The sequence below is a fragment of the Thamnophis elegans genome, chromosome 1 (assembly GCF_009769535.1).
Source record: "Thamnophis elegans isolate rThaEle1 chromosome 1, rThaEle1.pri, whole genome shotgun sequence".
NCBI classification, from domain to species: domain Eukaryota; kingdom Metazoa; phylum Chordata; class Lepidosauria; order Squamata; family Colubridae; genus Thamnophis; species Thamnophis elegans.
The window spans coordinates 52,709,847-52,724,180 of record NC_045541.1 but is presented as its reverse complement, the minus strand read 5'-3'; the positions used below and the strand labels follow the sequence as shown (position 1 = coordinate 52,724,180).

At 43.4% G+C, this 14,334-nt stretch overlaps 1 protein-coding gene across 3 annotated transcripts in view; it reads right to left on the bottom strand.

The window, feature by feature from the left end:
- The window catches only part of LOC116507635 (myosin light chain kinase, smooth muscle-like), an 89,079-nt gene extending 76,320 nt beyond the window's left edge, over window positions 1-12,759 (bottom strand). Inside the window, exon 1 of one of the 3 annotated variants that reach the window (XM_032215940.1) lies at window positions 12,404-12,759. The gene's annotated coding sequence lies outside the window, so the exon portion shown is untranslated. The other 2 variants (XM_032215958.1, XM_032215949.1) reach the window with 2 other exon arrangements.
- Between the last annotated feature and the right edge of the window lie 1,575 nt (window positions 12,760-14,334).

Genomic DNA, 14,334 nt, shown 5'->3' with positions numbered 1-14,334 from the left:
TTAGTTTCTATACAATAAAGTTTCCGAGAGAAGTTTTGAAGTGACACAGATATTTGTGGCGCTATAAAAACAGGGCATTAAAAAAACAGAACTTAGCAAAGTGTGATGTAAAACAGTTATGAAAGACTGCTGGTTGCAAAGGGAAGATCCTTGACCTGGTTACTGACAGTGCTGATGATCAGTAAATGAACAACTTTGTTCATATCTGCACATGTTCCCATAGGATAGCTGCTATTTCAGAGTTTTGAAATCCCTGGTCCCAGATCAGACCCTGAACAACCTGTCAGCAAATTCCATGTTTTAATCTAAGTTGTCTTCCAGTAAGGTTGTGCCTCTGGTGCCACAAAATAAGTGGCTCCTGTGGAAGCAGGAAAACTTTCAAAAATGTTGGTAAAATGCTAAGCATCATCATTTATAACTCTCAGATCATGAAAGGATTTGTTTCCCTACAAAGCAAAGCTGCTACCCTCAAAAAAGAAAAAAAAAGATCTGGAACACAACTTCAAATTAACTGATGCTTCTTAAACAATGTGCTTAAACTGGTGGGATCTGCTTAGAAACTGTCTTGTCCTCTAGCCCAATAATGCCAATTATTAATGTGTCCTTCCAAATGTGCATTTTTCCACCAACAAACAAAATCTCCCTATTATAATAAGTGACGGAAGGAGGGTAATTTTTAGTAGGAAATTATTCCCATTAATATAATATTCTGGATATAATTATTAATTATATCAACTATTAAAAAAACAAATTAGGCCCTTTTAAACATATATTGTACTTTGATACTTAACAATCTTTCACCGACCTCTCAAAAGTTTGATTAAGTGAGATAACTGTAGTGTAGAATCTGGTCTAATGATTCTAAGCATGCATGTTGTCACCCTCTCTTCAAACACAAAAATAAGCTATTCAATGAGCCAGTAAATTAAAAATGTTCAAGAAAAATAAACATAAGACTCCACTTCATATGTAAAAACATTTTAAGAGAAACCACCCAGTTGGATAGGGTATAATCCCAAACACATTTAGTTGATACAATATATTCTAACCAGAAGTCAGATTGAACATATATTTACATATTGGCACATATTTCAAATGATATGTCAAGTTCTCTAACAACACAGTTATAGAGTAGGGGCTAAATGACCATACCCGAAGAGTCCACTTTCACACGGTGATGTTCAACATTTCTATCAATGATTTTGATGAGGGATTGAGGGGATGCTTAGCATAGTTTTCACATGGCACAAATCTCTATGTAGAGAAATATAGAGGACAGAGAAAATAACCTTGAGGGATAGGAAGAAAAGCTACTACCAAGATAATGGTTAGATGAAGAAATCAGAGTCTGGGACAGTACTGTAACCTGAGACAGTATCTGAGACAAAACCTTTATAATTCTTACAAAGATAAAGGGAGGAAGGGGCAGGAATGTTCAAACTTGCAAGATTCTAATAGAGAGTATTTGGAGTGGAATGGAATGGAATAGAACAGAACAGAACAGAATCTTTATTGTCCCTTCAAATGCACAATAATCAGCATACATTTGTAGCTCAGGATTAAAATGAGGGATCCGTGGTTCTTGGTTCTCCCTGAGCTTGGTTGTTTTCTTGCAGACATTTCATGACCCAACTAGGTAACATCTGAGCTAGCATAATGTTACCTAGTTTGGGTTACCTCGTTTGGATAATGAAGCGTCTGCAAGAAAGCAACCAATTTCAGGGAGAACCAAGAACCTAATCGCAAGATTCTGTCATTATACTTTACAGTATTAGTTGTAATGGCCAACATGACATTGGTTTCCTACTCTGAGCTTGAAGGTCTAACATGGAAAGACAGAAGATTTTAAAAGACTGTCTTGAGCAATGGGCTGAAATGAATAGGGAGATAAACAGAATTCTGCATCTCGGAAGGAAATCTGAAAGGTAAAAAGCAGGAAGACTTGATTTGGCTGTATCATGTGTGAAAAGCATCTGAGAGACCTCACTGACCACAAGTTACATATGAGTGAATAATGTGATGCAGCTGCTTTAAAGGCAAATGTCACCTGGCACATAACAGGCACATTAACAGGCACATAAAATCCTGGCCACAAATTAATTGTTCCACTTTATTTTTGCTTTAGTAAGATCCCATTTAGATTATTCTTTTTGAGACAAATTAAAAAATAGACAAATTGGACCAAGTTCAGAAGACAATAAAAAGTCTGGAGGCTATCCACTATGAAGAATGGTAAAAGGAACTTGATATGTTTAACCTACAATAGAAACAACCCTTTAAAAAGAAAAAAGAACAATATCCCAGCAAATCTCTGTAGAGATCCTCAGTCATCCAGGTCTTTGTGTCCCAAAGATGCTTTTTCGGAAGGCAACTGGGCTTTCTTGTTTTTTTCTTTGAAGATGTTTTGCTTCCCATCCTAGACCTAGAAGAAAACAATTGCAGACTACAGGAATCAGGAGCACTATTCAGATGACCCTGATGACACAGATAAACCTCCAAGTGCTTCAACAACCCTCTAAAAGGATGCAAATCAGACATGAAACGCTCCAATCATCACTACCGGATGACTGGTGTGTGGCACTTCTCTGCATGTGCAGAACCTTCTGTGCATGTGCAAAGCATCCATGATGATGTCTGGGTGGGTGGGCAGAGCCTCCTGCTTCCGCCACTACTGATTCGCCGAAACCAGGGCAAACTGGCAGAACATCACCTCTGATGCAAATGACCAGCTGTCTGCAAGTATAAATCCTTCCATTCCCCACCATCAGAGCTGAGGAAGCTTCTTGGATGAGAAGCAAAACCTCTTCATAGAAAAAAATGAAGTCTAGTTGCCTCCTGAAAAAGCACCTTTGGGATATCCAGGCAAGTTTGACTGAGAATTAGTGTAAAAGACTTGACTAAGTTCTGACTCTCTTTTTTCCTATAGAAACTGCAAGAAAACATCCTTTGATCCCTTACGCTGATCCCATTGATTAATCTAGAATTAGATAAAATTCAAGCAGACTCTCATACTGCATAATGTCAATTCTCCTCTATTCTTCTCCCATCCCAATGCCTGAGGGAAGAATGGAGTAAAACACTTTCTCAGTTGTAGTATTGTGAAATAGCCTCACCCAACACCCACGTTGCTATTTCTTGTTGATGTTTTCCTCTACTTTAAGTATAGTTGCCCTTGTGATTTTTAGAAGGATACTTTTCAATTGGCTTTTAATTGTGTTATATTATAAGAGCCATGATGGCACAGTGGTTAGAATGCAGCATTGCAGGTTAATTCTACTGACTGCCAGCAGTTTGGCAGTTCAGGTATCACCAGCTCATGGTTTGACTCAACTTTCCATCTTTCCATCCTTTGGTAAAATGAGGACCCAGATTGTTGGGGGCAATATGCTGACTCTGTAAACTACTTAAAGGGTGCTGTAAAAACACTATGAAGCGGTATTTAAGTCTAGTATTATTGCTATATTTTTCCCAGGCAAGGTCCTAGTTCTTATGGAAAGAGAATGTAGATAGATTTCTTCTTTTTAAAAATAGTCTGTTTTATACCTCCTGCTATTCCAGCTTAATTGTATTTATTAATTCATTTATTTATTTAGAAACTTATATGGCCACCTCTTTTGTACATGATAAACCTAGGTCCTGCGTGCGCTCACATTTGCGAACCAGTAGCGAAGGTAAACTGATTTCACCCCTGCACAAACCACCTCACTAGAAGAGATCTACAAGCCTTCATGACATCACAAACTTCTTCCCCATTGATCTGGCCAGTTGTAGTAGGCATGTAGTAGATCAGTTTGGTCTAGTGGCTAAGGCAGCAGAGTAGAAAGCAGGAGACCATGAGTTCAGCCATCAAAGCCGGCTGGGTAACCTTGGCTAGCAGTGCTCTCTCTCTCAGTGCAAGTCACCTCACAGAGTTATTGTTATGAGGAAAATATGAGGAAGAAGGTATACTGGATAATAAATAAATAAATAAAAATAATGTTAATAATAATGTTTAATAACAATCTATAATAATAATAACAACAAATTCAAATAACACCTTGAATGACTACATCCAGAAAGTGAAGAACCAATGATTAAGGAAGTAAATAATGGAGGCCTTCTGAAGACTAAATTGAAAGCTGAGTACAAGAAAGAAGTAATTGAGAAGCGAGCCAAAAATTGGAAAGCAAAGCTATGCATGACCAATACTTGAAAAGTATTGAAGGCAAAGCTGATCAAAAGCTAACTTGGAACTGGTTAAGATCAGGAGTACTGAAAAAACGAAACAGAAGGCTTTATTTTGGCAGCTCAAGAGCAAGCCTTAGCCACAAATTACAGGAAGGCAAAAATTCAGCATGTTACCACCAACAGCAAATGTTGCCTCTGTAATGAGAAAGATGAGACAGTCGACCATTTGATCAGTGGGTGTAGCAAAATTTCACAGACTACCTACAACGCCATGACTGAGTTGCTAAGATCATTCACTGGAAATTGTGCCAGAAGTTTGGATTTGAGTACAGCAAAAACTACTGAGAACATCAGATTGAGAAGGTTCTAGAGAATGAAAAAGTCAAGATCTTGTGGGATTTCAGAATTCAGATTGACAGGCACTTGGCCTACAACACACCTGACATAACAATAGTTGAAAAGAAAAAAGTTTGGTTCACTGACATTGCAATACATGGTGATGCGCAAATCGAAGATAAGCAGCAAGAAAAAATTACAAAGTACCGGGACTTGCAAATTGAAGTTGAGTGACTGTGGAAAAAGAAATTGAGTGTTGTTCCAATTGCAATTGGAGCCCTTGGAGCAATACCTAAAGGGCTACCTTGCTATTTGGAAATTCTAAATTTATCAGACGTGAACATTCTGACTGTACAAAAAAACCACCCTACTTGGAACAGGTTATGTCCTCCGACGTTACCTTAACAGTTCCTAGGTCCTTGGTTAGGACTCGAGCTGTTGAGCTACCAACCAGCCCCAAAGGCTGTGAATCTCACCAAAGATTAACCACATAATAACTGTTCCCGTCTACTAATGCTTGAAGTATGTTGCTCTGTGCATGAGCCATGGTTTATTTCTTATTTCTTAATTCATTAGTTCTGTTAATGGAGATTTTCAGTATTACAGTTTTCCTTTGTACAGCATCTTTTCTCAGAGGACTAGACAAAAGAAGCTTGTTAACTGGGTTTAGGTTTTCCCACAACATGACTCATTGGGTGAAGTTAGCTAAACTTTCTGCATGCCTGGAACTGTTTGGATTTAATTTAACCTCCTTTTTCATGTTTCCCTAACATATTACTTATCTCACACTAACCCTCTTAAGTGTGACTTGGGAATAAATCCATGCAGACTCAAAACTGTCCTGCTTATGCATCCCAAATCACTTGCACACTTCTATAAACATAATAAAACTTTGATTTCAAAGATACCCATTTCCTAGACATAGGATGCCACAGCTAAAAATTAGTTTGTGCTTATCTACAAATAACAAAGCTGGTGTTTCTGAAACAGTCCAGATCACTAAAGAAATTGATATAATTTGCATCAGTTTACATCATTTAGATAATTAATTAGATTAATTAACATATATTTAAAATAAATAGGGACAAATTACATTCATTACATAAATTTGTATTTAATGGGCACCTATTCTATTTCTATTTCTATTTATTAAATTTATAGGCCGCCCAATCCCGGAGGACTCCGGGCGGCTTACAGAAATAAAAATAATAAGAAAAAAAACTTAAAAGCAAATAAAACACAGCAGATTAAAAAAGACACAACATACACGCAGTCTAAGCGGGGCTGGACCTCAATCAAGAGCTCAACAACCCCAGGCCTGCCGGAATAGCCAGGTTTTGATAGCTTTACGGAAGGCCATGAGAGTGGGCAGGGTCCGGATCTCTGGGGGTAGCTCATTCCATAGGGCCGGAGCGGCAACAGAGAAGGCTCTACTCCGAGGCGTCACCAGCCGACATTGTCCAGCTGATGGCACCTGGAGAAGGCCCATCCTGTGCGATCTTATTGGTCTTAGGGAGGTGTGCGGCAGAAAACGGTCTCGTAGATATCCGGGTCCTAGGCCATGTAGGGCTTTAAAGGTAATGACCAGCACCTTGAATCGTGCTCGGAGACCAATAGGGAGCCAGTGCAGCTCGCGGAAGATAGGTACACCCAGTATCGCTCGCGCGACTGCATTCTGGACCAATTGTAGTCTCCGAACACTTTTCAGGGGCAGCCCCATGTAGAGCGCATTACAGTAATCCAGTCTTGAGGTGACGAGGGCGTGAGTGACTGTTTGCAGTGCCTCCCAGTCCAAATAGGGCTGCAACTGGTGCACCAGGCGAACCTGGGCAAAGGCCCCCCTGGTCACAGCCGACAGGTGATGTTCCAACGTCAGCTGCAGATCCAGGAGGACCCCCAAGTTGCGGGCCCTCTCTGAGGGGAGCACATTTTCTCCTCCCAGGCTTAGGGACGGACTAGCTGGGCTGTCCTTAGGGGGCAACATCCACAGCCACTCGGTCTTGTCAGGATTGAGTGCAAGTTTGTTCACTCCCATCCAGACCCTAACAGCTTCAAGGCACTGGCACATCACTTCCACCGCTATGCTGAGTTGGACAGATACAGCTGTGTGTCGTCCGTGTACTGGTGGTATTTAATCCCGTGCCGGCGGATGATCTCACCCAGTGGCTTCATGTAGATATTAAATAGGAGGAGGGACAAGATCGACCCCTGCGGCACCCCATAATTAAGGGGCATGGGAGTCGACCTCTGCCCTCCGACCAACACCGACTGCGACCTGTCAGAGAGGTAAGAGGAGAATCACCGTAAAATGGTGCCTCCCACTCCCACCTCTTTCAGCCGTCGCAGAAGGATACCATGGTCGATGGTATCGAAGGCCGCTGAGAGGTCAAGGAGCACTAGGATAGAGGAATGTCTTCTATCCCTGGCCTGCCAGAGATCATCGGTCAGTGTGACCAAAGCGGTTTCGGTGCAGTAACCAGGCCTGAAACCAGACTGAAAAGGGTCTAGATAATCTGCTTCATCCAAGGTCCGCCGGAGTTGGAGGGCCACCACCTTCTCAACAACCTTCCCTAAGAAAGGGAGGTTGGAGACTGGACGATACTTTTTAAGAATAGCTGGGTCCAGAGAAGGCTTTTTGAGGAGGAGTCTTACCACCGCCTCCTTCAGAGGTTGTGGAAAAGATCCCTCCCGCAAGGAAGCGTTCGTAATTCTCTGGAGCCAGCCTCGTGTTACCTCCCTGCTGATTGAAACCAGCCAGGAGGGACACGGATCCAGTAAACAGGTGGAGGCACTCATCGCTCCCATGGCCTTGTCCACTTCCTCAGGGGTGACAAGCTGGAATTCATTCCAGGAAGTCTGAGCAAGACCCTCCCTCGGCATCTCCGCTGGTTCTGTCCAAATGGAGTCAAGGTCTGTCCGAATCTGAGCGATTTTGTCCGACAGAAACTGAGCAAACTCCTCAGCCCGTCCCTGTAAGGCATCCCCCGTTTCCCCCCCTTTCAGGAGGGAACGGGTTATTCTAAACAGGGCGGCTGGGCGAGATTCCGTGGACGCAATAAGAGCGGAAAAATGTGCACATTTTGCCACCCGTATCGCCACTAGGTAAGTCATAATAAAGGCTCTTAGTAGTGTTCGGTCGGATTCAGAGTTGCTAGCCCTCCAGCGTCGGAGTTGCTAGCCCTCCAGCGTAGCTCTAGGCATCTCTTTTGGCGCTTCATCTCCCGGAGTTCCTCGGTGAACCAAGGTGCCCTCCTGGATCCACTGCCGCGGAGAGGCCGCAAAGGCACAATCCGGTCTAGCGCCTCAGTCGCCGCTGTATTCCAGGCGGCGACCAACGACTCAGTCGGATTGTGGGCAAGAGTGTCAGGTATCTCCCCAAGCTCCTTCTGAAATCCCAGCAGGTCCATCAGGTGCCTGGGGCGGAACCACTTAATCGGTTCCACCTCCCTGCAGTGGGGGAGTCCATTAAGTTTAGATTTTACTACAGTTGCTGGTCAGATGACCATTTTTCATCTTCTACTAACAAGTTTATTCTTATTTTCTTTATTTTTAGCCTGCCTTTATTGTTTATAAGCGAGTCAAAGGTGGCAAACATGCCTAATAGTCCTTCCTTCTCCTATTTTCCCCATAACACCAGCAGGCTTTTCATGCCTAAAGCAGGACTAGAACTCAGAGTCTCCTGATTTCTAAATCAACACCTTAAGCACCAGACTAGATCTTTGGGGTTCTAATTCCGAGAGATGTTCACCACACTGGATTAAATCATGATTTTTAAAAAAAGCTGGTATGTTTAGAATATCACCCAGTTTAATTAAATAATGCCCTTGAAGATTCTAGACCCTTCTGAATCTAGACTGTTCTATATCTTAGCCATGACCAAAGAAGATACTGATTTCAGAATCCCTTATTATGAAGAAAAGTGTAGTCAAATATTAAAGTTATCCTTCAAATCAAGGTATAAATTCTTGGTAATTTCACAGTTACATCCAGATAATTTTCTTGATGGCAACCCAGAAAGCATATGCCATTATCTCTGTGTGGTGGTGTTTTTATTTTCACTCTATCCAGCCAGTGGACTTTTCTTGTGGTCTCTCCTGAAGTACTAGCCAGCTCTGATCCTGCTTAACTTCAATATCAGCTAAGGCCAAGTAAATACAGTTCCTGAATCTTATCAGAACCTTTGCCTCCGCTGCATCCTACAGCATTGCTGCAGAAGAATGCAATATTTTACAAAGCTACAAGCAAGCAAAGCAAGTTGCATGAACTCTTGAGCAACTAACCACTGTTTGATCATCCCCAGGCCATTTAAATTTTACCACATGCCTGAATCAAACAGGTTGCAAAACAGTGGCTGATTTGTCAAGTTGGGATGAAAGCCAGTGTTATCACTGGTGTGAGAACAATATTAGAGGGAGCAGCTGCTCCATAACCATTTCTCTCTGTTCAGAATAATACTATATGTATTTGCTCATAAATATAATGGCCCCCAAAGCTAACAATAATTAAAAGTAGGAAATAGAAATAGCTACAGTATAACTACAGCAGGGGTGTCAAACTTGTGGCCCACAGGCCAGATGCATCACACACTAGCCACACCTACCCCGGGTTAGCAGAGGGAAGGGGAAAGTCATGATTCATCACAAGACAATGTGATGGCGCAGGTTTGACACCCCTGAACTACAGTACTCAAAATCACATGATGCAGAAAGTGGTAATATCCTAGCTATGCTTTTATTTTTGTGTATTTTACATTTCTTATCTTTTAAAATTATTTGTCTTCCATCCTTATATTGGTTTGTAGCCATAATATAGATGTGATTGATTTAATATCGTAGCTAAATGGTAAAAAGATGTCAGGGCAACAATGGTTGTAAAGTGCCACAATTAGAACATCACTACAGTTACAACAGTTTATTTAGTGACCATTTGAAGTTACAATGGCACTGAAAAAAGTGACTTATCTTTTGTACACATACGACCATTGCAGCATCCCATTTTGCAACCTTCTGACAAGCAAAATCAACTGGAAAGCCAGATTTATTTAACAACCAGATTCCTAACTTAACTGCAGTGATTCACTTAAAAACTGTGGCAAGAAAGGACGACTACCTGTATAAGAAAGATCCTATCAAGATACAACAGCCAATCCATCTGTTGCAAGTCAAGAGTCAAGCTAAATGGAAAGGCGAGGATATTTTCTGTTATGCAAAGTTAAAAAAATATCTTGGGTTGCTTTTGTACTGGACTTAAACATCTGGCAGTAGATTTTTTTAAAGTTAATCTTCCTAAACTTGTTCTCCTCACATTCACCAGGCTTCCACACTCCTTTAATCTCCCAGACAGCACAACCATAGGTCAAACTTTTTCAAATCTTTATATTTCAGTTTTCAGAATTCTTAGTAATTGCCACACTACTCCAGGAATTCTGGAGCTGAAGTTCATATATCTGGAACTTGTTCAATTTGAGGAAGGCTGACACAAATTATAGTGATTCAATCTAGTTCAATGCATCTGGGAGCACTGGGCTGTGAAGACTGTGCTGTGAAGTTTCTCTGCCTCTTTTTGCATGAAAAATATATTTGTAACAATAATTAGTGCATCCTTCTAAGCCTTGCAGTTTCAAATTAAAAGGCTCCATGAACGGATTTCTATTTGACCCAGACACTTTGACTTAGGTGTTGCTGACTCATTGATAAGCCACACACATATATTGATGTGTGTGTGTGTGTGTGTGTGTGTGTGTGTGTGAGAGAGAGAGAGAGAGAGAGAGAGAGAGAGAGAGAGAGAGAGAGAGAGAGAGAGAGAGAGAGAGAGAGAGAAACCAGCAGATGTGGTTAGTTTGTGCTGCCATGCAAACCCAGCAGTTAAGTAGTAATTAAGTAAACTATGGCTCAATTAACTGTCAGAAAAATCTGAAGCTTGGATAAAATGCATAAAGGGGAAGGGTGAGAAATTGGCACTACACACACAATTATTCCCAAAGGTGTTTTGCATTTGTGAGAATAAAGTCTCTGAGCTTGGGGGGGTGGGGACACCAAGAACGTGAGGAAGAATTGTGTGCATGGAGCTGTGCTCATTAAACGTGACTGGGAGGGTAGGGGATGGGGTAGAATGACATTTCAAAAACGTATGCTTCTGGCATCTGCTGGGTGGGGAAATCTGGCATCAGCAGGATCTTGGAATCCTAGTGGACAACCATTTAAATATGAGCCAGCAGTGTGCAGCAGCTGCCAAAAAAGCCAATACAGTTCTAGGCTGCATAAACAGAGGGATAGAATCAAGATCACGTGAAGTGTTAATACCACTTTATAATGCCTTGGTAAGGCCACACTTGGAATACTGCATCCAGTTTTGGTCGCCACGATGTAGAAAAGATGTGGAGACTCTAGAAAGAGTGCAGAGAAGAGCAACAAAGAGGATTAGGGGACTGGAGGCTGAAACATATAAAGAACAGTTGCAGGAACTGGGAATGTCTAGTTTAATGAAAAGAAGGACTAGGGGAGACATGATAGCAGTGTTCAAATATCTCAGGGGTTGCCACAAAGAAGAAGGAGACAAGCTATTCTCCAAAGTACCTGAGAGCAGGGCAGAAAGCAATGGGTGGAAACTAATCAGTGAGAGAAGCAACTAGAACTAAGGAGAAACTTCCTGACAGTTAGAACAATTAATCAATGGAACAACTTGCCTCCAGAAGTTGTGAATGTTCCAACACTGGAAGTCTTTAAGAAGAGGTTGGATAACCATTTGTCTGAAGTGGTGTAGGGTTTCCTGCCTAGGCAGGGGGTTGGACTAGAAGACCTCCAAGGTCCCTTCCAACTCTTGTTATTGTTGTTACACCATCCCCAGGCACTGCGCTTCAAACAACACGTAGCAATCGGAGAAGCCCGTTGAGAGGATTCTCACATTTGATGCAGGAACTCGGCGTTCCTTTCAGAAAGGGAGGGAAAACTTGTAACCGCAACATAAGTTGCGCTTCGCGAGGGAAAAAAAATCGAGGCGGCGAAACACTGACCTTCGATCCAGAGATTTCTGACAAAGCCACAGGCTCCCAGGAAAAGGGGGAGCGGGGGGAGGGAGCGCTTCTTCGCCCACCACAATTTCCCGCGCTTCAGTGATGGGTTTCAAACCCTCCCTTCCTCCACTTACGCCAATCCTCTCCCGGCTGCTTTACGAAGCGCAAACCACCTTTTCCAAGGTAATCCGCAGGTCGCACTCTTGATCTGTTGCATCACCAAGACGGTTACCAAGCCAAGCCAACGCGAAAGGGGCGGGGGCTATTTGAGAATCTGACTGCCTCGCATGGCCCGAGCCACTTCGGCGCCCACCGTCGTTCTTGCCTGCGTTTTGCAGGCGGCATCCTAGAGCTTCCTCCCTGTTGTCAATTAGGATTGTGACAAAAATATACTATTTTTGGGCTGCGTGGGGAGGAATAGCTGTTTGGGAATTAAAACGCCGTCCGCAAAAAGCTATTCTCGGGCACATTCAGAGAAAGTCCCACTCCAAAAAAAAGGACGACGCCAGGCGCCCTCGCAAGACTGCAACCCTGCGTTTTGTTGTTTTTCCTTTCATTCCCACGCGGCTTCATGGGACTTACTCTTAAGTAAGTCTGCACCGGATGCCCCTAGAGGATTACGCAGACCTCGTGAGGAAGAGGCGCGTACTGAATGCACAAACGCGGTTGGCAACGTGGAAAGAGCCGCGTGGCTTTTAGGAACCCGGCGCTGCTCCTGCGGGTTTAATCTTTTTCCAACTCCCGCTGTCTTTTCCCCGAGGCATTGAGGACAAATTAGGTACAGGAGCTAAATCGAGAATAGAAAGCCCAGCGCCTTAAGCTGGGAGAAAGAAGGCAGGAGCGAGAGAGAGGGAGAGGGAGGGAGGGAGGGAGGGAGGAAGGACTCACCGCGACCTCTCTGGCGGCTGCTAGGTGTAATAAGCGAGTTAGAAACTCCCGCCGGATTTCAAGCCCTCTTTGCTCGCGAAGTTTTCTCAGCGGCGCTTTCACACACAAAACCCAACTCCGGGGTCCCTTGTTAACTCTCCCCCCGGTTTGCCCTTTCGAAAACGCGGGCTGGCCAATACCTGCGAAACCTTATTAGGAAATGTTTGTCGGAGTTTTGAGCCCAGGCGGGAAGCCGGGTTTTGAGCAAGGGCATGTGGTAAAGGCGGCCCGGAGGGGTGGGGGCAGGCAGCCGCCGCCTCCGGAGCGGACCGCTTGCAGTTTTGACAACAAACGCTGGTGACCTGCCGCCAGCCAGAGGGGAAGAGTCAGCCTTCTCGAGGCGGGAACGGATGGGCTGGCTGCGCCGAGAGGGGAGGGAGACCGGTGTGATGGCCTGGGGGACGGAGGAAGAGGAGGAAGAAAACAGCCTTTATCGCACCGATAAACAACCCTCCGCGGTTATACAACTGTCAGGGGGGGTCGCTTCAGACGTTGGAGATTCCAGAGTCCATGGGGACACGAGTTCCCTGGGCTAACCGGGTTATGTCCCAAAGTTGCTTTTTCTGGAGGCTACTGGATTTTGTTTTTCCTTCGAAGACCTTTGGAATGAAGGAAGCTTCATCCAAGAACCTTCTTCAGCTCTGACAGGACAGTGGGGAATGGAAGAGTATATATTCCTTGGAGACTGAAATCCTTCCATTCCCCACTATCCTGTCAGAGCTGAAGAAACTTTTGGGATGAGAAGCGAAATGTCTTCAAAGGAAAAACAAAATCCAATTGCCTCCAGAAAAAGCACCCTTGGGACCATGATGATCTGGATGACTGAGAATCTCTACATACTTTTTACCAGGTTGTTCTCAGCTCACATAGCAAGTTAAAACTTTGAAACATGGGATGTGGGGGGAACAAACACCCACTCTTGGGGTGGCATCACCCCAAATGAGCTATCTTTTTTTCCCCAGGCATGACTTATGACCAAATCTCCCCATTCCTGTTTTGATGTATCTTTTCACTTGGGTAGGTGGGTGGGTGGGTTGTGTCTTCACATCAGGACAAACAGGTATTTTTTATTTAGATTTGGAAGATGGCTTACAGAGTTAAGAAGACAAATACCTGAACAAAATTACCCATTGTGTTGCAAAAGAACATAAGGGTTCAGCAAGTGTCAGCCTTTTGAGGTAGTGCAGACAAGAAACACCAACCTGAGTATTAACTCTTCATTGGAAAGTTATAGTAACATAATTTTTCAAGTCCCTTATTTTTATTTTCCTGAAAACTCGAGAAGGTTCCTTCTGAAATGCTTTCTCTAAACTCTGCCTTCCCCTCTGACTCGGTTTTTATCACACTGTTGTCTAGACTGCAGCTCTTCCTCCTGTCTCTCAAAATCATTCCCACATAAAACTAAAACAAGCAACCAAATCCGAACTTGCAGGCAAAACCACACTTCCAAAACCTTTTGGGATCTTTGTAGGATGGGAACTCTGCATATCTCCATGGAGCGAGGTGGGGGGTAAAACAGCATCCAGAGGTCAGGCACTTTGATAGAGAAGACATGCTTTTGGGGTCCCACTAGATGACATTGTTTAATTGACCCAGGAGCACTTGATCTTGTGAGTCTACTTGAGACAGGTGGTCTCCCTCAAACAATTAGGCTGGTCACAAGAAGCTCTATAGGTGATAACCAGCCTCTTGAATTGCACTCAGAAGCCAACTACCAGTAGCAACCAGTGCAGTTCGCAGAGCAGTTATAATATATAGGCATATTAAGGTCTGCTCATTGTTGCCCATCTCACTATTTTACACCAGCTGTAGCTTCTGGGTGGTCTTCAAGGGCAGCTCATGCAGAGTGCATTGCAGTAGTCCAATATGAGATGACTAGAGCATGAGTGATT